This window comes from Taeniopygia guttata, chromosome 3 (genome assembly GCF_048771995.1).
Source record: "Taeniopygia guttata chromosome 3, bTaeGut7.mat, whole genome shotgun sequence".
Lineage (NCBI taxonomy): Eukaryota > Metazoa > Chordata > Aves > Passeriformes > Estrildidae > Taeniopygia > Taeniopygia guttata.
In genome coordinates, this window is record NC_133027.1 from 68,929,262 (window position 1) to 68,950,603 (window position 21,342).

At 37.2% G+C, this 21,342-nt stretch overlaps 1 protein-coding gene across 1 annotated transcript in view; it reads right to left on the reverse strand.

Moving 5' to 3' along the window:
• Window positions 1-21,342, reverse strand: part of CHRM3 (cholinergic receptor muscarinic 3) — a 256,162-nt gene that overhangs the window by 51,469 nt on the left and 183,351 nt on the right.

The window sequence follows — 21,342 nt, forward strand, 5'->3', positions numbered from 1 at the left end:
AACTTGGGCCCAGCTGGAAAGGCATTGCTACGAGCCTGGAGCCTAACAGTTTTTCATGATTGGCTTTGTACAGCTTTTTCATAAAGGTATGATAGAGTTTAAGTTGCAGCATCATTAATTTTTTTATCCATACATACTATTTTCTCTTAGGCAAACCCAAAGAATGTGGCTAGCAACATCTTTCCTAAAAAATGCTGAGTTGGCCACATAACATAACAGAACAGAGACATCACCAGCTTTATTCAGGTGGGAAAATAATCCTTCTGAGCCAATATTGTCCAAATAGAAGGAGAATACATTGTAATGTCTTGGTTTTTTTTGAAAAGGTGAAAACCAATGCAAATGGAGAAAAAACACCATTGAGATATTTATGTGCTAAGGAAATGAGGAATTTCCTTAATTGCTCCACTTTGGGCAGCTAGTATCTTAATTTACACACAACATAGATACTACATAGTCAAAACTAAATGTCATTAATCATTTCTTGTCCATTCACTTTATTGTATAAGATGTCAGGCATACCAGGGATTTCACATCTTCAAAACTTTCCCTTCAGAAAAAACTAGACAGAATATTTCCATTTTGATGTCATAAAGGTTGCTGCTGTGCCCAAAGACATCAGTATTAGCACAGTTGCATAAGTGTGGTATGGTTGGGAAGAAAGGGAAATGAAAGTGTGCTGCAGATACATAATGATGTGTGGAAGCCAATAAGTACACCCTGTGTACCAGAGATTAGAAAAAAAGTCGAATGGCAAAATGTAATTTCCAAAGTAGAAACAAAGTGAAAAAGAAACTGAGAGGATGATCAAGAAAAGATGTGATATTAAAGACAGGAAATATGTTCTAAACTGAAGTAGGATTATACTTATCCCACAGAAAAAGTAGCTGCAATTTTTTTGCTGAGCAAGACATCTCTCATGAGGCCACATCTTGAGTCCTGTGTCTGGTTCTGGGCACCTCACTACAGCATAGGCATTGAGGTGCTGGAGTGAGTCCAGAGAATGGCTACAGAGCTGGTGAAGGGTCAGGACCACAAGTCCTGTGAGGAGTGGCTGAGGGAGCTGGGGGTGTTTAGCCCTGAGAAAAGGAGGCGTAGGGGGGACCTTATTGCACTCTAAAACTGCCTGAAAGGAGGCTGTAGCCATGTGGGAGTTGGTCTTTTGTCATAGGCAACAATCTGCAAGAAAGCACAAGGGGGAATGTTCTCGAGTTGTACCAGGGGAGGTTTAGACTGGATAATAGGAAAATGGCTTCATGGAAATGGCATTAAGCACTAGAACAGGTTACCCAGATAAGTGTCACCATCCTTAGGAGTATTTAAATAATGTGTATGTGTTGCACTTAGGAACATGGTTTAGTGGTGTACTCTGCAGTGTTAGGTTTATTATTAGACTCAAAGGTGTTTTCTAACCCAAAATATTCTGTGATTCTACAAAGTTAGCAAAAATTATTTGGAATATCTCATGGGGTTCTGGCCTCCTGTCTTCTAGGAGGACGAACCACAAAACACAGCAGCAGCACAGACAACCTGTGAGGAGAACAAAGTGGATTCATCCTAGGAGTGGAGTCGTGGACTAAGGAGTGTGAACTAGAATCATAGAATCATAGAAACATCAAGGTTAGAAGAGACCTTAAAGACCAGGAAATCCAGCCATCATCCCATTACTATGACTAAGGACTATTAGGTAAGGATTTCTGCCTACGAACATAGCAGCAGATATCTTGTTCCCCCTCCCCTAAAGGGGAAAATGCATAGTAAAATGTTACAGAAACAATGTAAAGGGACTTACAGTAGTATTTGAATATAACCATACAAAGGTCAAAATATGCTTAAATCTCCCCTCCATTATATATCCCAAAACAGATTGAAAATGTAACTTAATATGTTGCTACCCTTTTTGCACAGTACATTTCACTTGAGTCCCTTGATATACATTTCACTAGATTTATCCTCTTAGATAAAAGAGTCATATCTTCTTCAGAATGAAGAAGCATCAACTACCTACCATGAATCTGTGCAATGATATGCTCTTTCAAGATTAAAAAATGCATTAAATGCTGTGGAGTTGAAAGAAAAAAAATCCAAAAACTAACTAGGCCATCCATTAAAATTACTGTTCTGTATACAAATAATAGAGGAATGTAGAAGAATAAAAATAGGAATTTTGTTCTCAGAAAGTTAGAGTGTGAAAAAGTCCTGTTAGTGCAATAGGAATAGGAGTTGATATTCAGTCAAATTTTTGTCTGGTGATGCTTGTACAGGCAGCCATGTCCACAGCATGTGAGCATATGGGGGAGCCTTCTCCAGGCACAGCGCAGACGCAGGCACAGCCACGTGCTCTCATTCCGACATGGTCTCTGCTACCTTAAATTTCTGTTCAGTGAAATGAAGCGTGGTTCTGAGGTGGAACACATCAGCTGTTTAATGACATGCAATGGCTCTCTTCAATAGCCAAGGATAAAATGCACGAAGAAATACAATACTGTCTTTAACATTTCCTAACAGGGGTTTTCCTGTAGCTGTCTCTCTTGCTAAGTACAAAGATGATCAGACGCCGCCCCTTTTATCCTATTTTGCATGCATAATACTGAAGCTTACAAACCAAAACATGGCTTAATGTGTATGAATTCACAGGAAAACACACTAGGCTAAGATAGAAGCACAAATATACATGGATATTTCTTCTTCTTATATGACCAGCTGACCACTTCCCCTCTGAGACAACCCATTAAATAACTATTGAAAAGAATGTTGTAAACCATTCCTTTCTCAGACCCCTGTCCTTAATCTCCAGAATTTCAGACATATAAAGGGGCTATAAAACTGATGAGTCAAACTAAAGTGGCTATAACTTTATCCTCTGCTAGTAAACAAAGATGAATATGACAATTTGTAAAATGTCACCATCTAGTGAAATGAGAAAGATCTAGTGAGGCTTGAAGCATTATCATCTCATACTTTAAAAAGTTTTGAAACCTTAATAGCTTGGAACTCAGTTAATTCCACAGCCACAAGGAAAGAGGTTACACTTCATTTAAAACTGTAAATCCTTTTGAGGGTACTTAATCATTTGAGATATTGGGCAATTTCCACTCAGGGTTGACAGTAAACTAAGAAACAAACAAACAGCAGAAAAAAACCAACAAAAACCCCCTAAATCAAACTAAAATGACAGAAATACAAAAAAAAAAAAAATTAGATACCTTTGGCTACATTCTGGGGACATGACCTCTATCATCTTGTCTGAATGCAGCATCAAGCACACAACATCAGGACAGGATACCAGTCACACAACAATTTGTGCAAGTTTGTGTGTAAAAGAATTCAGAGAAAAAAGGGGAAAGTGACAAAAATGTTGCAAGTAGTGACACTAAATTATAAGGTAGTGAAGAGAAACAACTGAGAAAAAGAAATCCCATTGTTTAGTTGAACAGTCAATAGCCTCTAGGACTGCCTTATAAATGATGAGGTTCCTTTTAAAGAGTGCCTTTTATGAAAAGGAGAGTTGCAAATTACTTTTCCTCTGAGATGGTTTCGTATCAAAGCTAGCAATCAAGGGAAGAATCCCTGAATCCACTTTTAACTCAGAATTACTTGGAGGACTCTGACTGGTATCCAGACCACAAGTAAACTTTGATGCAGCCAAGTTCACATGTTTGTGATGCTTCTGCATTTCTGCAGGTGATGCTGCATTTTCCCAGTCTGTCTAAAACCAGCTATGGCTTGCTATCAGACCTGCCAGATATAAAAGTGGTTTGCTCTGCCTGGTTTGCTCCATAGAGTCAGGGCCAGCACTCTGCTTCATGCAGAGCAGCTCTTGGCAAAAATGCCCTCCAGACTTTGCTAGAAACTGGCAAGGGAAATAGCAACAAGTTTATTGGGTAACCTGACCCTTTACCTTTTTTATTCCTTTTCAGAATATCAACTTATATCTATTTAAAATGTAGCAATTAAAGACTATTGGTCTGCATACAAAACCATGTGCAAGAGTTTGAAAAATTGATATTCAAAGCTGAAATTCTATCACAGAAAATCCTTGCACCCCCTATTTTCATTCAATCCTCAGCAAGAGAAAAAGCCCTAAATGATATAAGCATAGTTGATGGCCTGAAGCTTGGGTTTGGTGAGCAAGAGAAAATGGCTACTTCTTCTCAGAGAACTTTTCTACCATCATGTTCCTCATGTATTAGCTAAAGAGCTCCTGCCTCACCATTTTTTTGCAAGAACAATTACTGCAAGGCATTGCAGTGACAGAGGCAACATTACATTATGCAGATCACAGTGTAGGCATCTTACATTAATTATCTCTCAGTATTGTATCTCCTGGAAATCAGTATGAATTATATGAAACAAATGTCATGCTCTCACTACAAGAAACAATTTTTAATAGAGAGACTTAGAGAAAAAATAATTGATGTAAGATTTTTCATTAGAAGATGTTATGCCAGACTTGAAATATTTTGTTGGAATATTTTGCTTTGATTACATATTTGGGAACATTTCAAAACTATTTGGTTCCAATACATGGTATTTAATTTTGATCAAACTTGCATTCAGCTGAAGTAGTGTATGTAATAAAGCGTATATGATATATTAAACCTCTACTTTATATCAAAAATTCTATATATTTTATTGGTCATTAAAATTCTATGTTACGGTACAGCCACATTAATATCAAGCAAAAAAGAATTAAATACAACATTGTATTTTGTGTGTGGAAGCCAAATATCAACATATCACTTTCCCAGAAATAAAATTTGTCGACCAGTTCCTTTGAGAAAACAAGAGGACTCATGGGACCGTTGATGGCCCCTGGCTGAGAGCTTGAATTCCAAAGAAGAGGAGGGGAAAGAAAAGGAGATAGGCGTGAAACACGGAGCACTTCTCCTATGAGGAAAGTATGAGAGAATTTGGATTGTTCAGCCTGGGAAAGAGGCAGCTTTGGGGTGACCTAATTGTGATGTTCCAATAACAGAAGGGGAACACAGAAGATGGAGAGAGACTTTTTACAAGAAATATAGTGAGAAGACAAAGGGGGAATGGCTCCAAACTGAAAGAGAGTAGGTTTAGATGACATGTTATAAATAAATTCTTTATTGTAAAGGTGGTGTGGCACTAGAACTGACTACCCAGAGAACTTGTGGATGTCCCACCCTTGGAAATGTTTAAGTTCAAGTTGAATACAGTTCTGAACAACCTGGTCTAGTGAAAGGTGTCCCTGTCCACAGCAGGGGATTGGAACTAGATGATCAAAATCCCTTCCAACTCAAGCCATTATATGATTCTGTGATTCTATGATTGTGACTTTCAGGTCTGAAATCTGTAAGGTTTAATAGCTGAAACTCACACCCCAGCATCCATCATGAGCTCTTGACCAGTGTGTATCCTGCACCCTCGCACTGCAAGAAACTTCTAGCATGTAAGAGGTGGAGCAAAAATGGGGCAGAAAGACTTTCTAAGATAGGTCTTGATGATCCTCCTCAAACCCTGGTAAAGCAGTTCAAAATAAACCTTTCCAGGTGGACTGTGTCCTGGGAAAAAAACACATGTTCAGAAGTACTGCTATTTGTATCTATGGGAAATTGTAGATTAGACTAACACAGGACTTCTCAGAGACAGTTGGGAACATTATCTCTATCCACTAACACGCATTCCTGTTAGGAGATAGCAACCTGACTTCTGCATAGGACTGCCAAGTCTTATGTGAAACATCAGGCTGTCTTTACTCAAAATGATTGTCTTAATTATACAAACTCTGAATTTTTGTGGTAGAAAGCCGGCATTAAATTGAGGGAGCAAGTCTCCCTCAATATAACTTTTATTAAAATTGAGAGGCAAATTTGCCTAACTTCTAAGCTTTTTTTCTTTTTTTTTTCTTAGGAGTAGCTAGAGAAAGCCAACAGAAGATTTGACTTAAAAAAAATCTCACTACCATCCCTCCTAATATGTATACCATATTCACTCTTTGTTAACTTGGATAGCATACAACTACAAATGAAGCATGTATTTACCATGTGGCACCAGATCCAAATTCCCCAGATATTTAAAATCAGATCCATATACAATAGCACAACTCATTTCAATTTGGTATTATTTGTTACTGTGCTGAGCATAACTTCAAGGAAGACAAGAGTCAAACATAAAACTTTGCTTTTCATATTTAATATTTCTTTGCACAGAGATAGTGTGAAAAGTGATCAAAAAGCATTAAAACTCTGAAGTCTTGAAGAATCAAAAGTGTTAATTTTAAAAATGGGGGAAGTAATGCAAAAAACTGCTTAGCAACTCGAGAACAGATAGCAAATGTGATGGAACAAACATGGAGCTGTCAGAGTAAATTTTCATACAAAGACCTGAAAAATCTCACAAATCTGCTACAGTGGAAAAGCTGTCTCACTAGCTTAATATGATGTAGGAAGGCGTGCTTTGCCAATAAGAGCAAATCCCCAGAGTTAATAGAAGGCAGATATTAAATATGTTAGAAGTGCCAACTTCTAACAAATAATGTAATCTGTAATTATTACCTCAGTTTTTCTTAGAAAATAGAAAATTGTCCAACTCTTCATTACTTTGTATCAGAGTAAGTGCGGACAAAATGTAACAATCTCAAGAAATTAAAATGCTTTAGGTCTAGATAATGAACAAGAGGTTATTAGCCCATGAATCAGCTCTCTCAACCTCAATTTCTGTCCAGCCTTGAATGGATGTACAACTGCCCTCTCTGAGTTTTCCTGGATTTTAACTTCAAACCTGTATGTAGACCCAGTAATATATTTCTATGGATAATGAGTGCCTGCATCTCTCCTTATATAACATGAAGACACAGGATTTATTAGGTAAATCAAAGTAACATCTATTCAGCTTGATTTTGCACAGTGCCCTGGTGCTGATTCAAGGACAGGAGGAACTGGGTTCTTAATCCTTCTCATGCCTACATGATTTAGATCTACACCTCCTTTAATCTGACTCTGCAAAACTCACAGGGCTCCGCTAGTACTTCTAGACACAGGTCATGAAATCTCATATGGAAAATCATATTCTGATTACTTAGGAGTTACCTAATCAGAGATACAATATTATCAAAATATCATCTCGTTCCTCCTCTGGCTATATAAAATGAATCCTCTCACATCCTTTACTATTATTTAAAACTTTTATGATAATGCTTCTATTATTTGTATAAGGAGACAGTTAAACACCTTGAAGATCCCATAGCTAAAAAACTTCCTTTCCCTGTCAAATTAAAATCCTTTTTGTCTATCCCACTGCATCTAGCCAGATACACTTGGAGGATTTTAATCAGTTACTTCAATGCTTACACCCCTCAAATACTTGCAGATCTTATCTTCCTCTTAGAAAGTACATTTGTGATTTGGTTGGTTATCCTCCTGAATTCCTGTGATTTTGATTAATAAATTCCACTTAAAAAAGCTTGCAAAAATTCACTCTGGGTCATGTTAAAATATGGTATAACACACCAAAATAATGTCAAATTAAAGACAGGAAGAAAGTGTACAATTCCCATATTGTACACTGACATACACCTACAAGATGAGCTTTTAAGCTTGCTTGTTGGGTGGAAAGAGACACTGTATCTCAGTGAAATTATTTTATTTAGGAAAAAAACAGAACACTGAAGTAAGAAGAAAGACACACAGCCCCCTCTCCCACACTCCCCACTCCCCGAGCCAAAGTATAGCCAAGAATAATGTTTGATATTATCAGCAAGTATTACTGCACTTCTCTGTAGGTTGCAAGCATTGGAAACTCAGCAAATAAACTAAGGGCAATTTTCAAATGCTGCAGTGGAAATGCCAGGACAATTAAAGAAAGGTCAATAAAACATATACACAGTGGCAAGGAGCCTAACACTTGTAAAATAGCTTGAGAAAGATATTAGAGAGGTTCTATTAACTCTGAATATCACTGAATGACAATCATGTGAATCTTTATCATGTCAAATGCCACAGAAATGTATGAAACCACAGATATTAATTTATGCATATACCTAATTATCACAGGAATGTTTCAAGGATTTGATTATGTTTTGCATTTGCGGAAATAAAGGCTTTGGACATGAAACCAGTTGCGACCTATTTTTATTTCTAAGCCCTTATGTGGTCAGGGCTGGTCTGCAATCTGCTAAAGAGCAAGTTAGGCAAAGCTGAAGTTAATAGATCCCTAATTCTTGTTTAATTGTGGATCTAAGAATGGTATTCCAAGATTTCATGCTGTTTAGGTACACTTTTCTGTACTTGTGTTTGAGTCAGATCTATCCCCTGTGTTCTCTCTCACACAGCTCACAATATATTTTTCTATCAGGGACTGACTCATTGGCCTCTTTTCCCTACATGGTGGAAGAAAAAGGGCACTCAAAAACCATCTGACTTCCCTTTGGGCATGCATGCTTCAGGAAGCATGCAGAGGCATTTTCCTCTGCTCCTTTGGTCTTGGTCTGCTGTGCCACTGCAGTCAGCTGAGGGACAGCTCCTGCATCCCACCTCCTGCATTGGGAACTCCCTCCCTTCCTCCTTACTTAATGGAGGAAGCATGTCCCTCATCACCACACACACCCAAGCAAACTGCTTGGCTTATCTTCTCTTCTTACTGCGGACTTCTCCATCATGTAGTAACACACAACCTCCCCTCTTTATTAATAAAGAAGAATGACTTTGCTCTGCTGTTTGTAAAGCATAATGCAAATCTGCCACAGGAAAGTACCAAAACAAAAAAGCTTCTGTTCCAGTAATTTGATTCAGTGAGTCCTTTGGTGTACAGGTCTCATGAAAGACACAATAATAAAATAAAAATATGAGTTCACATTTTACAACACTTAAGAAGTCCCCAACAGGACTACAACTGTGAGAAAGTGAAACCATTTTCTTATTGCTCCTCCTGAGATTTGATATTTTCTGTGATATCCCTCTATATAGTTGAGGTAATCCATACACTTGTGTGAAGGGAATCCTCACTAATTTTGCATATCTGTCAGATGTGGTTTGAAAAATGGTTATGCAGAGTAAGAGAAGGCAATATCCTGAATCTAAATTGATTGATACATAAGACACACATGTACAGAGTAAATGTGGCACTGTGCAAATGTGCCATGTGGCACTGTAAATGAACATGCAAGAGGTTACAAAGTTTCAAGGAAAAAAAACAGGAATCCTAAAGAAATCATGTTTGTCAACTAAAAAAATTCTGTCAAATGATATAATAGAAATCTGTGAAATCTAAATGAAGTGCCAATTTTTAAAAATCCATTTCAATATTACCAACATTTCAAATATATTTTTTAAAAAGATGCATTGACAGTATTAAAATATTCAGTTATAACATATCCCAAATAAAAGGTAGTGATTCTCAATTTGGCATTATATATGCTTTTGATATTTGCATTACATGTTAAATTATAAACATTAGAGAATCTATCAAAATGTCAGATGATAATGCTAATAATTGCAAAGAAGATTTTATATTTACTGGGACGTATGAAGACTTTAGACAGTCAGCATAGAAAACCAAACTATAATTCAAAGCCCTCAGTGTTCTTCAGAACATTCTTTCTTTCTGCCTTTTATATAGTAGCTGTTAGTATCACTGTCTTTGGTCTGGTGTTCAATCACATAAAATTTTAGACATTCTGGTCTATTTTAATATGAACTGTCTTACCAGACAAACATTATTTTCAAATATATTTGAATATATTCAAAAGAAAGAACTATGAAACAGGAAAGAAAAAAGTGGAAAATTACTTAGAGTAAGAGCACTGCTGGAAATCAGTGAGGACAAAGTAGAAAACACCTAAACCAAAAGTAAATTTTATTGGGATTTTCAAAATTGTTCATTGCTAAAAGTACAAGCCTAATGTGGAATAACTCAGTATCTGAGCTAATTTTGCAACTAACAAGAGCAATTAAAATAAACATACATTAATTTTCATTGTTTCTTTAAAGCACTGTGATAGGAAAATAATTAAATTTACCTTTGCATAGTCTTTTAAGAGAGGGTGGTGCACTTGGAAATCAGATTCAGTTTATACATATCTGCATACCAGATAATCTGCCAGACAGAACAGCTGCAGCATGAGGGGGAAAGGGGAAACAGCCTCCACATGGGAGCCCCAGCAAAGAGCCCCAGCTGCTCCCCTCCTCACCACCTGGGTGCTGCAGGCTGCCCAGCTACCACCAAACCTTTCCACTCTCCAGTAAAATCAGCCCTGCTGTACTTGCTGTGCTTCTGTTTCTAAAAGAAGAAGAAAAAAGAGTCTAAAAATCATAGGGCAGACACACAAAAATGCATCAATAGCAGAACTGGATTAGTGACTGCTGACAGGAAAACTAATTTCATATTACTAACCTTACACTAAGAATTGAATCAATGCTAAAATTAAGTAAGCTTCATGTGATGTACCCATTACTAAGATGTTCATAATATGGGATTAGAGCTCCAGCCTCCTCTGATTTTATTTGAGATGAGAAATACAAGTACATATTTTGAGCAAGAATGTGTTTTGAAAGAGCTTGCAGGAGTTGTTTAGTAAATTTGCCTACATTTTTACATACATATCAATAGTGGGAAAGGTACTTCTGAAGGTAAGCACAAAAATTTTAGATCTGTGAATTTTAAACCACCTGTAAAAATAAAATAGTGACTATACCTGCTATTAAGTTAAAAAAAAATAAAATATCTAGCTCTTTCTTCAACAAATAGGGGTTTTTTTGCTATTAAAATAACTATTTATCTAAAAAAAATCAAACTTAAAAAAAGTTTAAATTTTTGTTAACACAGCTTTTCTGCAGCTCTGATGGTGTAAGTATAGACAAGAAACCGCCTGAAGGAATAGGCAATCTCTTTTTTTGTAGTCTTCTAGTAGACAAGTTGAGATAATTAGGAAAAGCAGGTAGCTTTCCGATTCAGGCTTGCATGAAGCATTTTCTTTGTCAGGGAAGCTAATGTGGAAAATACTCTAAGCCTTTATTGCAACCCCTCAAACTTATCACTGAACAGCATATGGGCCACAAAATGCATTTTATAGTTGATGTAATCCAGGTTAAGAAAATACCCCTGCTACAGAGAGGTGGCTTCTTTTTTGTTAGTGCTTTAGTGCTATGGAGTTTTGGGGATTGTTTTGTTGTGGGTTTTTTGTTTGCTTTGTTTTTTGGTTTTTTTGGGTTGGGTTTTTTTTTTTTGGGGGGGTTGTTTGTTTTGGTTGTCTTAACTGATTCACCGATATGTTTAAACTGTTGTTTTAACAGGTTAGAACAGGTCAGGCAAAGAGTCCTTTGCTTAAATTAAAACATTCTTCAGTTACTTGGGTAAAACAGGCAAGTGGCACAATGAAAGACCAGAAGAACTGATAGGCTAGGAGACTTTGTGACAGAGAAAGAGATTTTTTTTGGAAACATAGATTAAGAGATGTGGCAGCAGAAAGACTGTAAGTAGACATAAACCCAAGGTCTGTAGTGAATCCATTATTTTTTGGTAACTTGGGAAGGCTTGAATTTCACTTCCCAGACTCATCTATTAAAAAACATTTATGTGCATCTCATAGTGATGATGATTTGGTTTAACCTCAATGGAAGGTCTTTATCTGGGGAAATCATCCTCCAACAGTAGCAAAGTATTTTTATTCTTTTTATGTCAATTGTCTGTTGAAGTAGTCATAGTTGATGGTTTTCTAAAATTTCAAGAGGGCACTGAATATGCAAGACATAACCACTTTGGGTTGAGTATATGCAGGACTCATGGATTTTAAACATTCTTTTATAGGGAGCACATGTTCATATATTTTGGATTATGGCTCTGGTGGTTTAATTCGCTACATAAACAATCAAAGCAGTTAAAATAAATCTTTCTTTAGGCTTCACTGACTACAAAGACCACCATTGGTAGATTACCATTGGTAACCACCATTAAAGTAGATTACTTTAATTCATGTGAAGTCAACCACCCACCTAAATTTATGTTGTCCTACTCTCATTACTTGCACATGTAGCATGCTTTTTCTTATAATTTTAAATTGCTTCTTAAAGCATGAATAGACATAGCTCTTGAAGAAGGATTCACACAAATGGAGCCCACCAGATCTGGCACTGAACTTCTGAGACACCATCAGAGCACCAGGCAGTGGTGGAGAGACCACAGGCTACCAAGGCAGATCTGCACACTCTTGCAGGGATGTATCCAGCAGGACAAAAACCCTGGAGAGGGAAGATGGGTGGGAAACAAAGACTTTGCTCAGTTCTCATGCCTGTTAAATTGGCATGGTGTATAGCAATCTGGGAAGAGCTAGCCAACAACTGAAGTACATATGAGCATTAAAAGCTCATTTTTGAAACACAGACTTGCACTACAGAGTGAGACTTTACAAGAGGAAGTTTTTCTTTTGGGTTATCTTTTGTTCTCAGTGTTTTCAGAACTTTTGTTCTGAAATCACTGACAGATAATGGAGGCTCATTATACAATTTCTGAGTTACTTGCAGCACAAAATCTCATTGGAATTGGAATGGCGTCTTTAATTAGCTTCTTGATTTGCTATTTGGGATTTCTGTCAATTAGGGGAGAGATTAAGAGCTGCTAATACTCTTGCATGCGACCTTCACTCTCACATGTTAGTGGCCTCTCTAAAGGACAGAACACGGAAATGTGAAGGTGGGTTATAAATGTATTTGTGGAGTTTCTATTTTATCTTCTGAAGTAGGATTTCTCTTTCTACTTACAGTATTTATTTGCTAGTAGTTCCCCGTTACAGCTGTTCTAATTCCTAGACATAATGCAAGTTTATGTTAGGAAAACAGAACAAGAATGCATCTTCTAGCTCACAAAAGTAATATTAAAAAAATCAAATAATGTAATTCTTCCCTCCTCTCCCCCTTCAAAAGGAAGGCTACACTGAAGCTTTGCTGTCTCTCAGTGCTCTTTCAGTCTAGTTCCAGTGCCCTGGAAATCCCTTACATGCACAATCTCTTCCTGAAGCAGCTCTTGCTGGGATGTTCCCCTCTGCTGAAGGACAATGGCAACTTCACCCACAGACTAGCCAACACTCCGGAACATGAAAGAACCAAGTAAAAAAATTTGGTTCAGTTTGACTCTAGAATTAATTTTCATTTGAAAAAAATAAAAGAAAATTACTGCCAATGCTAAGAGAAGAAGGCTCTGCTTCCCATGCTATTTAATTCCATTCCCAAGATGCTGTGGGCAGTAAAAATAGTTTAGATGGCCCAAGCAAGAGAAAAGTGAAACCAATGTACCATGGACAGCACTGCCTTGTAGGCACGAAGCAAGTTGCTTTGTAAATACATTATAAAAAATAATACAAGATTCAATTTTACTATTCTTAAGGTCAAGTAAACTTCATTTGAACTTAACAAGAACAGTTTCTCTTTGAAAATCCTGCTCATTACTCAGTTGTCACATTTAGAAAACCTCCTGGGTAATATGAATAGCTCCTTGCTGTCACAGCTTTCTCCATGAAGACAAATTGAGAATTTCATTAAAAGGTTAATTCTACTTTTCTTATAGTAACTGTTTTTGTTTGAGTGTGCACCAATTTTTAGACATCTTGAGACCAAACAGTTTTAATTTTCCTTTTTCTTCCCTTCACAAAACAGTAACAGAGACTTTACTAAACTCAAGCATGCTAAAAACTTAATACTGGTAGAGATAAGAACAAACCATTAACTAATTCTATAAAATGACTCATTTCAAAGCTGTTGAAATAATACAGAATTAAAAATTCTACCATAGTTTATGGCAGACTTTTTCTGGGGCAATGAATCACTCCCATTCTTGTCTATTTGATTAATATTTTTCCTCTTGTAAAGGAAAAATATAAAAAAATATACTGCTAAAGAATCTGAAGTGAGCCAAACTGGCCAGGTAGCTCATGAAAAAAGTTGTAGTCTATAAATTTTGTCTTCTGTGGAGAATATGCAAGCAAGACACAAATACTTAAAGATAAAATAAAAAAATGCAGGGACTTCACAGGTATACTTTTAATTAAATTTATCTATAAAAAGAGAGTATTGTTTAAAGTTACTGATAAGGCTTTCATCTGCAGATTGGTCCAATGTCTGTGTCTTTCCAATTAAAAGAGGTGATCCTACTTCTTCCTCTCCCTTAGGATATATTAATGATTTTTTTATTGTGAAGTATCAAAAGCACGCCAGAAGTTAAAGTATTGGATCACTAATAATTTTAATTTTTTAAAACATATTGTACATTTTATATATTTTTATTCTAATGAAGCATTTTTTATTTCATTAGCCTTCATTTCTCTAAGATATATAATAGTTAATGTAATGTTACATGTTTGTTTTTCTCTCCCTGAACATTCACAATTTCCAGGGAACAACCTACTTCCTCTGAAATTTACCGTTTTCTAAAATATGACCATCATTCCACTATTACTAACTCAACTTTGTACTGAATTAAATACCCACAGAATTAGCATGTTTATTCATCCCAAATAAAAATGAGCATGTCTTTCACCCCAGAGTAATTCAAAATTGAAAAAGGGCCAAATACATCTGTATTCCTTGTCTACTGTGAGGTGAAGCTTTTCAATATCCCCCTCTCAGGCAAGACACTGAAGCACAATGCTTCACATCAGCTGTTTTACACAATTACCTTAAACACATGAGCATCCTTATTTTCAAAGTAGGATGAACAGTATATACCGTAAAAATATAAACATGCATTTATTTAGAGGCAACTTCCCTGGTCCCATTTACCGGAAGACTAACCAGCCCCTAGAGTAAGGGGTGTTCCTTTAAATCTGCCTAATTTCTTTAAACTGGTATTTTTCTAAATATTTACCTCTTTTTTTCCTAGAATATTACCAGCTCTCCAGGATTCTCTTAGAAACAGCTTAGCTTTGAGCCTACTTGTTTTACTACACTACACAATAAACCAGCATATTCATGGGATGAATGCAAATTAAACACAGACGGAGTTCAAAGGAAAGGAACTAATTTTTGACAATGAATCACCAACTGTGTTGTTAAATTTAAACAAATATTTTGATAGTCGAGCATGTAAATACCATATGGAAAACCAAAATAATACAATTAAGAACCTAAATGAGACAAACATTGGTTAGTTATATATTCAGAACACTTCCTGGACTAGAGAAGTTTTCTTCAAATTATTACTTGAATGCTTGTTTTTTAAATTTTTTTCACCTTAACTCATCCTATCAGTATGTATTGGAACATTTTAGGCATTCAGAGTGATACTTTGCGTCTCCTCTGGAACATGTAGGTAGGAACTCAAACTTTAGACAGGTCATTTATCTGCCAAACCAACATTCAGTAAGTTTTCTTTTGTCCATAATAATTCTTTGACCCAGCAAGGAAGATTTCTAGCATTATTATATTTCACACATTTACCACAATGTACAGCATTGCTCCTGCTACTACTTCCTTTCAATGAATACTCTTTAGGCTGGATTTCAGCCCTTTCAAGGCATAGAAATAGGTGTAACTTACATATAATCACTTATAAAATTCCTGCTTCAGAAATACCTTACTTTACTATTTCCATAAAACAACAGCTGCCCTCTCATAAGGATTTTCAACTTAAAAAAAACCAAAACTTCTATTTTTTCATATGCTACTATATGTGCTTTTTACCAGAAAAACACATTAAAATGTTTAAAAAAAGAAAGGGGTTTGATTTGTAAGGTAGTGCAAGAAATGTCTCCAGTACCTGGGATAGGAAGGGATGCTTTATTGAACACACAGTGCAAAGGAGGAAGGAACTCTTTTTTTTTTTTACTCTTTTATGTGTAAATCAGCAGTAACATGCACCACCCATTTTCAAGTGGAGAGTAAGCAATAATTTAAAGTAACCAAAAAGAACTCCTGACAAGAATATTTTCATCCTGTCTGTACAGTGTAGTACATGAACTGTCCCAGTCCTCAGCCGCTCAGACTGAGTACAAAAATATTTTGAAAGCAAAGCTCTGCATGGACTGTCGGGGTCTCAGATCAGAGACAGTATCTACAATACTGAGTAGAGATCCTGAGGGAGATTTTTTTAAACATGATTTTCTTTCTTCATACACACCTAATTGTATTTCACTACATAAATGTGGTGGTAACAAATACATTTTTTTCAAGCATAATATCTTTATAAAATTATACACTGATTTTGATCCTCTAGGGCAGACATCTAGTCATATTTACTGAATGGGAGGTTTGGGTATTTAAGAGAATTAGATACTTTATTAAAAATCCCTACACCTTGCTGAAGTTTTATCATCACATTCAGCCCCTTTTTCTTGATCTGATGTAGATCAGTGTAATTAATTTTCATTTGATTCTCAGTATGGTTCCAAAAGAGAGTTTGTTTACAATCAAGTAAATTTCATCTTGAGAAAGCATCCAACAGGCAGAGGAGAGAAAAATATTTGAGCTGCAAATGCACAGAATATTAGGACAAAATACAAGCCGTATCATAAGAGATAAAGGAAATGTGAAGACAATGTCAGCAATTGTGATGTTCAGGCTGGGCTTTCCCCAAACTACTGCTCTACATGGCCTTTGCATCATGTGAGTAAAGGGGAGAAGGGACTAAGCCTGCATGCCAGCAGAACCCCTCAAGTGAGCTGTGGCAAAACCCAGCAGTGCTGCTTTCCCTGTTTAGTCCCCTGCTCTGGTTTCCTGGCAGGAGACTGATTTACACTCTAGATGGCTTTCACATCCTTGAAAGCAAAACACTGCTTAAATATGGACACAAATGTGCAGATTGCCATCAGAAGTACTCTCCACAGATGAATTGCATACTGCTTGCCCATCAGCATAGGATCCCATCTGGAACTGAACTCTTTAAGAATTCTTGTTTTGAGCTTAACTGCTGTGCTGGTTGCCAAAACAGGCACTCACAGAGGCAACACTTCTGACATCACAGAAGTGGAAAAGAAACCATTATGGAAGGCTCGACTTTCACAGCTCTATGAGGAGTTGCAGCACAATCTCAATTGTACAAACAGCAATCTCAAACAATTCCTTCTGTGATGGTAAACGAGGCTGTGTGTCCTGATTCATATGAATGAGGGGTATAAAACATCCAGAGTATTCCAGGTCATTGTGTTGAAGCAAGACAACCTATAGCAACAACAAATATTGAACTGTGAGATATTGGGTTTTGATACTGCTGTTCCCACAACTGCTTGGAACATTTCACTAGTTCATGACCATAGCTCCTGACTCCTTTTAAGTACAGAAAAATGAAATAGCATTTTAGTAGACATTCCACTACCATCTGGATATCCTCCCTAAATGGACAAAAATTTAACTAAAGTAACCACAGTGATGGCAGTTTTTGTGCTCTGACCCCAGTCCAGCTGTCCACAGGCTGAGCAGCAGCAAATCTGCAACATATAGCAGCAAAATAAAAGCATGCTGGATCTGGTTGCTCTTTCAAGCTTTCGGGTTCACAGGCCTGCACACAATTGAGCTGTGTCACAGCATGTCACTTTTACACAGTGCTCAGATGCAAGCAGGACAATTTTTAGATGTTAGTCCAAACCTGTGGGGACTTTTTCACATTTTTCTGAATTGATTCAGAGAAGGAACAGCGATGCATAAAAAGAAGAAAAATAGAAAAATCACCTGAGTAACTGCAATGTCTATCCCTTGCAATCCCTCCTGGTGTCATTTTCAGGGTGTCTTTAGCCAATCTCATTAGAGCTCTCAGAAGAGTTTCATTATTATCGACTGAGGAAATGTTCTAAGAAAATTGATTAGGAAAATGTATTCAATAACATCTTTTGCACAAATGGAGCTATTTCTACTGTGCATTTCTAAGCCCATTTTTCAGCACTAGAATGATACCTATGTCCAGGTAGCTGAGATGATGAGTAGCTGATACAGATGAGACGCACAGTCTCCAGACTTTATTTGAGGGCTGGATGACAGAAATCACACACTTTTTCACTACCTCTTCAGTGACTGACTGTCAGCAGCTACTGCGAAGCTCAGATTTTCCAGGATGGTATGGCAAGTTTACACTAGTGTTTTCCTTCCCTAAAGGCTGACCATGCAGTCACTCAGCAACAGCCTTTCAGCAAGTTTCCTTCCTTGATTTCTTATTATAGAAATAATGCTATTTATAACATTTATATAATAATTGTTTTATTGTGTTCACCTTCAGTATAACAAACAAGTTAAAACAGGCTGTACTAGAAAACAAACAATATGTCTGAAATGCAGTATGATGCAGCCTTCACACTAGTAGACATAAATGCTGCCCTACTTCAAAGTCTTCTGCATGCCAAGTTTCTTTCCTAAGATCTGTAAGAATTTAGTCAGGCCAACTCAGTGCCTATATTCAAGTCATTGCTATGTGAGTACTTTCCCAGTTTGAACCACACTGACAGGAATAATGCAGAAAAAGAACTCACATAGCTTTTTCACCATTCAAACCTTTTAACATATAGACCTCTAGTTCTACTTCAACCACTAGTATGAATAATGTTTTTTTAAAGGTCAGCAGCTCTACCTAATACTACTAAGTTCTCCAATATACACACTGATTTGATGTCTCTCCTGGTGGAGGAGAGCATAGTAAAGACATCACATTTCAATGTCACTCTAGCCAATATATTTCTAGATAAATCACCCAGCAGATAATACTTTTCTTGAAGGTATTATTAACCTTCTTTTGTGCCCAAACGCAAATAACAGCTTGATTCCCAGCATGTTTTGACTACTCTTTGTAACTGGAAACTCAGTTTTTCCAAAGCATCCTCCTTCCACATTGTGTAATATTGATCAGAATATCCAGGAAATAGTAAAGTACTTAATAAAAGATCTAGAAGTTATGCTTCTCTGTCCCTCTCTGTGCCTAACTCCAGATACCTGTAGGACCCAAAATCTGTGGTGCTGTTAAGGGCTGTTTTCTCTCTCTTATATACATGAGGAACTGTACAAGGCTATGGTTACCTCCTATGTTCTGAACTTTTCTTTCTGGACTTAGGTGAACTAAATTTTAAAAGGATCTGGGGAAATGTCTACAGATCACCTCAAAACTACCTGAATTTGGAGCATTTGCCAGAGCAAGTCACTTGTTTAAACTAACTGAACACTTGGATCTGAGACACCAAGAGGAGTAACATTATCTACCTGTCAGTATATCCAGATACTGTAACCAAGGAAAGATGTGGCCTTCCAATCAGAGGTGCCTATGATAAAAAACCAGGTATGAAGCAGAAAACAACAGGAAACATAAGGCAACTTTCTTCATCTAATAAAGTGAAATGATGACATTTGTGTGCCCAGCATTGAATCATGAAAGAGACAGTGTTATAAGAGAAAAGGGGATGATTCATATACAGTTTCATCTTTCAGATTTTAAAAGTTCCTGTGCTACTGCTTAATGTAGGATACAGATATTTATCTGTCGTTTCCCTCTGTCTATGTTTGTAACATCACATAAAATATTCCAGTGATGGGAAACTTTCATTTTATTACTACCGACTATCCTGGAGCTGAGAAGCAACTTTATAGATAGTTTAGTATCGTATCATATCCTATCGTATCGTATAGTATAGTATAGTATAGTACAGTATATATAGTATAGATACCATTGACTGTTAGTGTCTCAAGTACAAACTAGAAGACGACTAGAGTTATCTAACATTCAGAGAAACAGAATGTCCTGGGTTGGAAGAGTCCTTAAAGATCATCTAGTTCCAACCCCTCTGCCATGGGCAGGGAAAACTTCCACTAGACCACTCTGGCCTTGACAATTGCCAGGGATAGGACATCCACAACTTCTCTGGGCAAACTCTTCCATTTCTCAGAACCTCTCAATAAAGAATTTCTTTCTTATTTCTAACCTACCCTTTTTCCACTTGAATCTCTTCGTCCTTGTTGTGTCACTACATGCCCTTGTCAGAAGTCCTTTTCATCTTCCTTGTAGGCTCCCTGGGAAGGCTGCAATTAGTTCACCCTGAAGCCTTCTCTTTTCCAGGCTGAACAACCTCAATTCCCTCAAACTTTCCTCATTGGAGAGGTGCTCCATCCCTCTAATAAACTTTGTAACCCTCCTCTGGACTCCAACATGTGCTTCCTGTGCTGGACACCCCAGAGGTGGATGCAGTGCTGCAGGTGGGGTCAGAACAAAGCAGAGCAGAGGGGCAGAGTCCCCTCCCTGGCCCTGCTGCCCACGCTGCTTTGGATGCAGCCCAGGACATGTTTGGCTTTCTGAGCAGTAAGCACACACTGCTGGGTCATGTCCAGCCTCTCATCCATCAGCATCCCCCACGTCCTTCTTAGCAGGGCAGCTCTTCACGTTCATGTCCCAGTTCAGGTGCAGCACCTTGTACTTGTTTAAACTTGCCTTGTTAAACCTTCCCCATGGGTCTGCCTCTTGAGCTTGTCCAGGTCACTAACTCTTATAAACAGTATCTACATCTAGGTCATACAAGAAAAAAATGTTGAAAAATCATGGTTTTAATCTCAAATGAATGTTACCTAACCTTTAACATGCACAACTTAGCAAGACTGTCAGTCCAGCTTTCCCTCCTAAATAGGCATCACCCAGACTGTTGCAGTCAGGTTATTTGTGAGGTGCCAAAATGTGATGTTTGGAATGAATGGTGCACAAACAAAACTGAGCTGCTGAGCAGACTGTGCTGGTAATTAGAGGGAGACATAACACTTTGTGGGAGGAGGTACCTGAGTGAGGCCTGGGAGTGACCTCATTGTAGAGAAAGAGAAGATTTATAGTGCTGAATGTCAGTAGTGTGTCATGCAGACAGATTCCATTCTCACTTTAATGTAAATCTAAAATGGCTTATGTTAAGCTAATTGTGACACAATTAATGAAAAATGGCCTAAGAGGGGATCTGGGTCACTCAGTTTTCTGTGCTTAGGCTTCATAAAACCAATGAACTCTTTCTGACTTCAACTTTTGCAGCACTCAGAAAATGTTAGAAGAGAAATTCTGTGCTGTACTGAGATTACTTTATGAGCCATTCTCTTTAGTGACTGCATCTGTTTGCCACTGTCTTGTTATAACACTTGCAAGGGGAACAATAAGCAAGAATTATGCAATGAACTGTTTGCTTAGGTGTAAATTTCCATCCTTTTTGCAAAAGAGATGGTTCTATGAAATGCAGTTCAGATTTCTTAATTAGAACTACTCAACTGAGGGCGATTTGAAGAAGAAGAAAAACTGAATCAATTTTGAAAAAAAAAATTACTGAAGGAATGGTACTCTTGGGTTAACCTGGCAGTTGGAAGTCATGAATGTAAACTCTTAAGACATCAGGAGTTACATAAAATAAAAAAAAAAATAATGTAAAATCTCATTGAATTAAAGAACAGA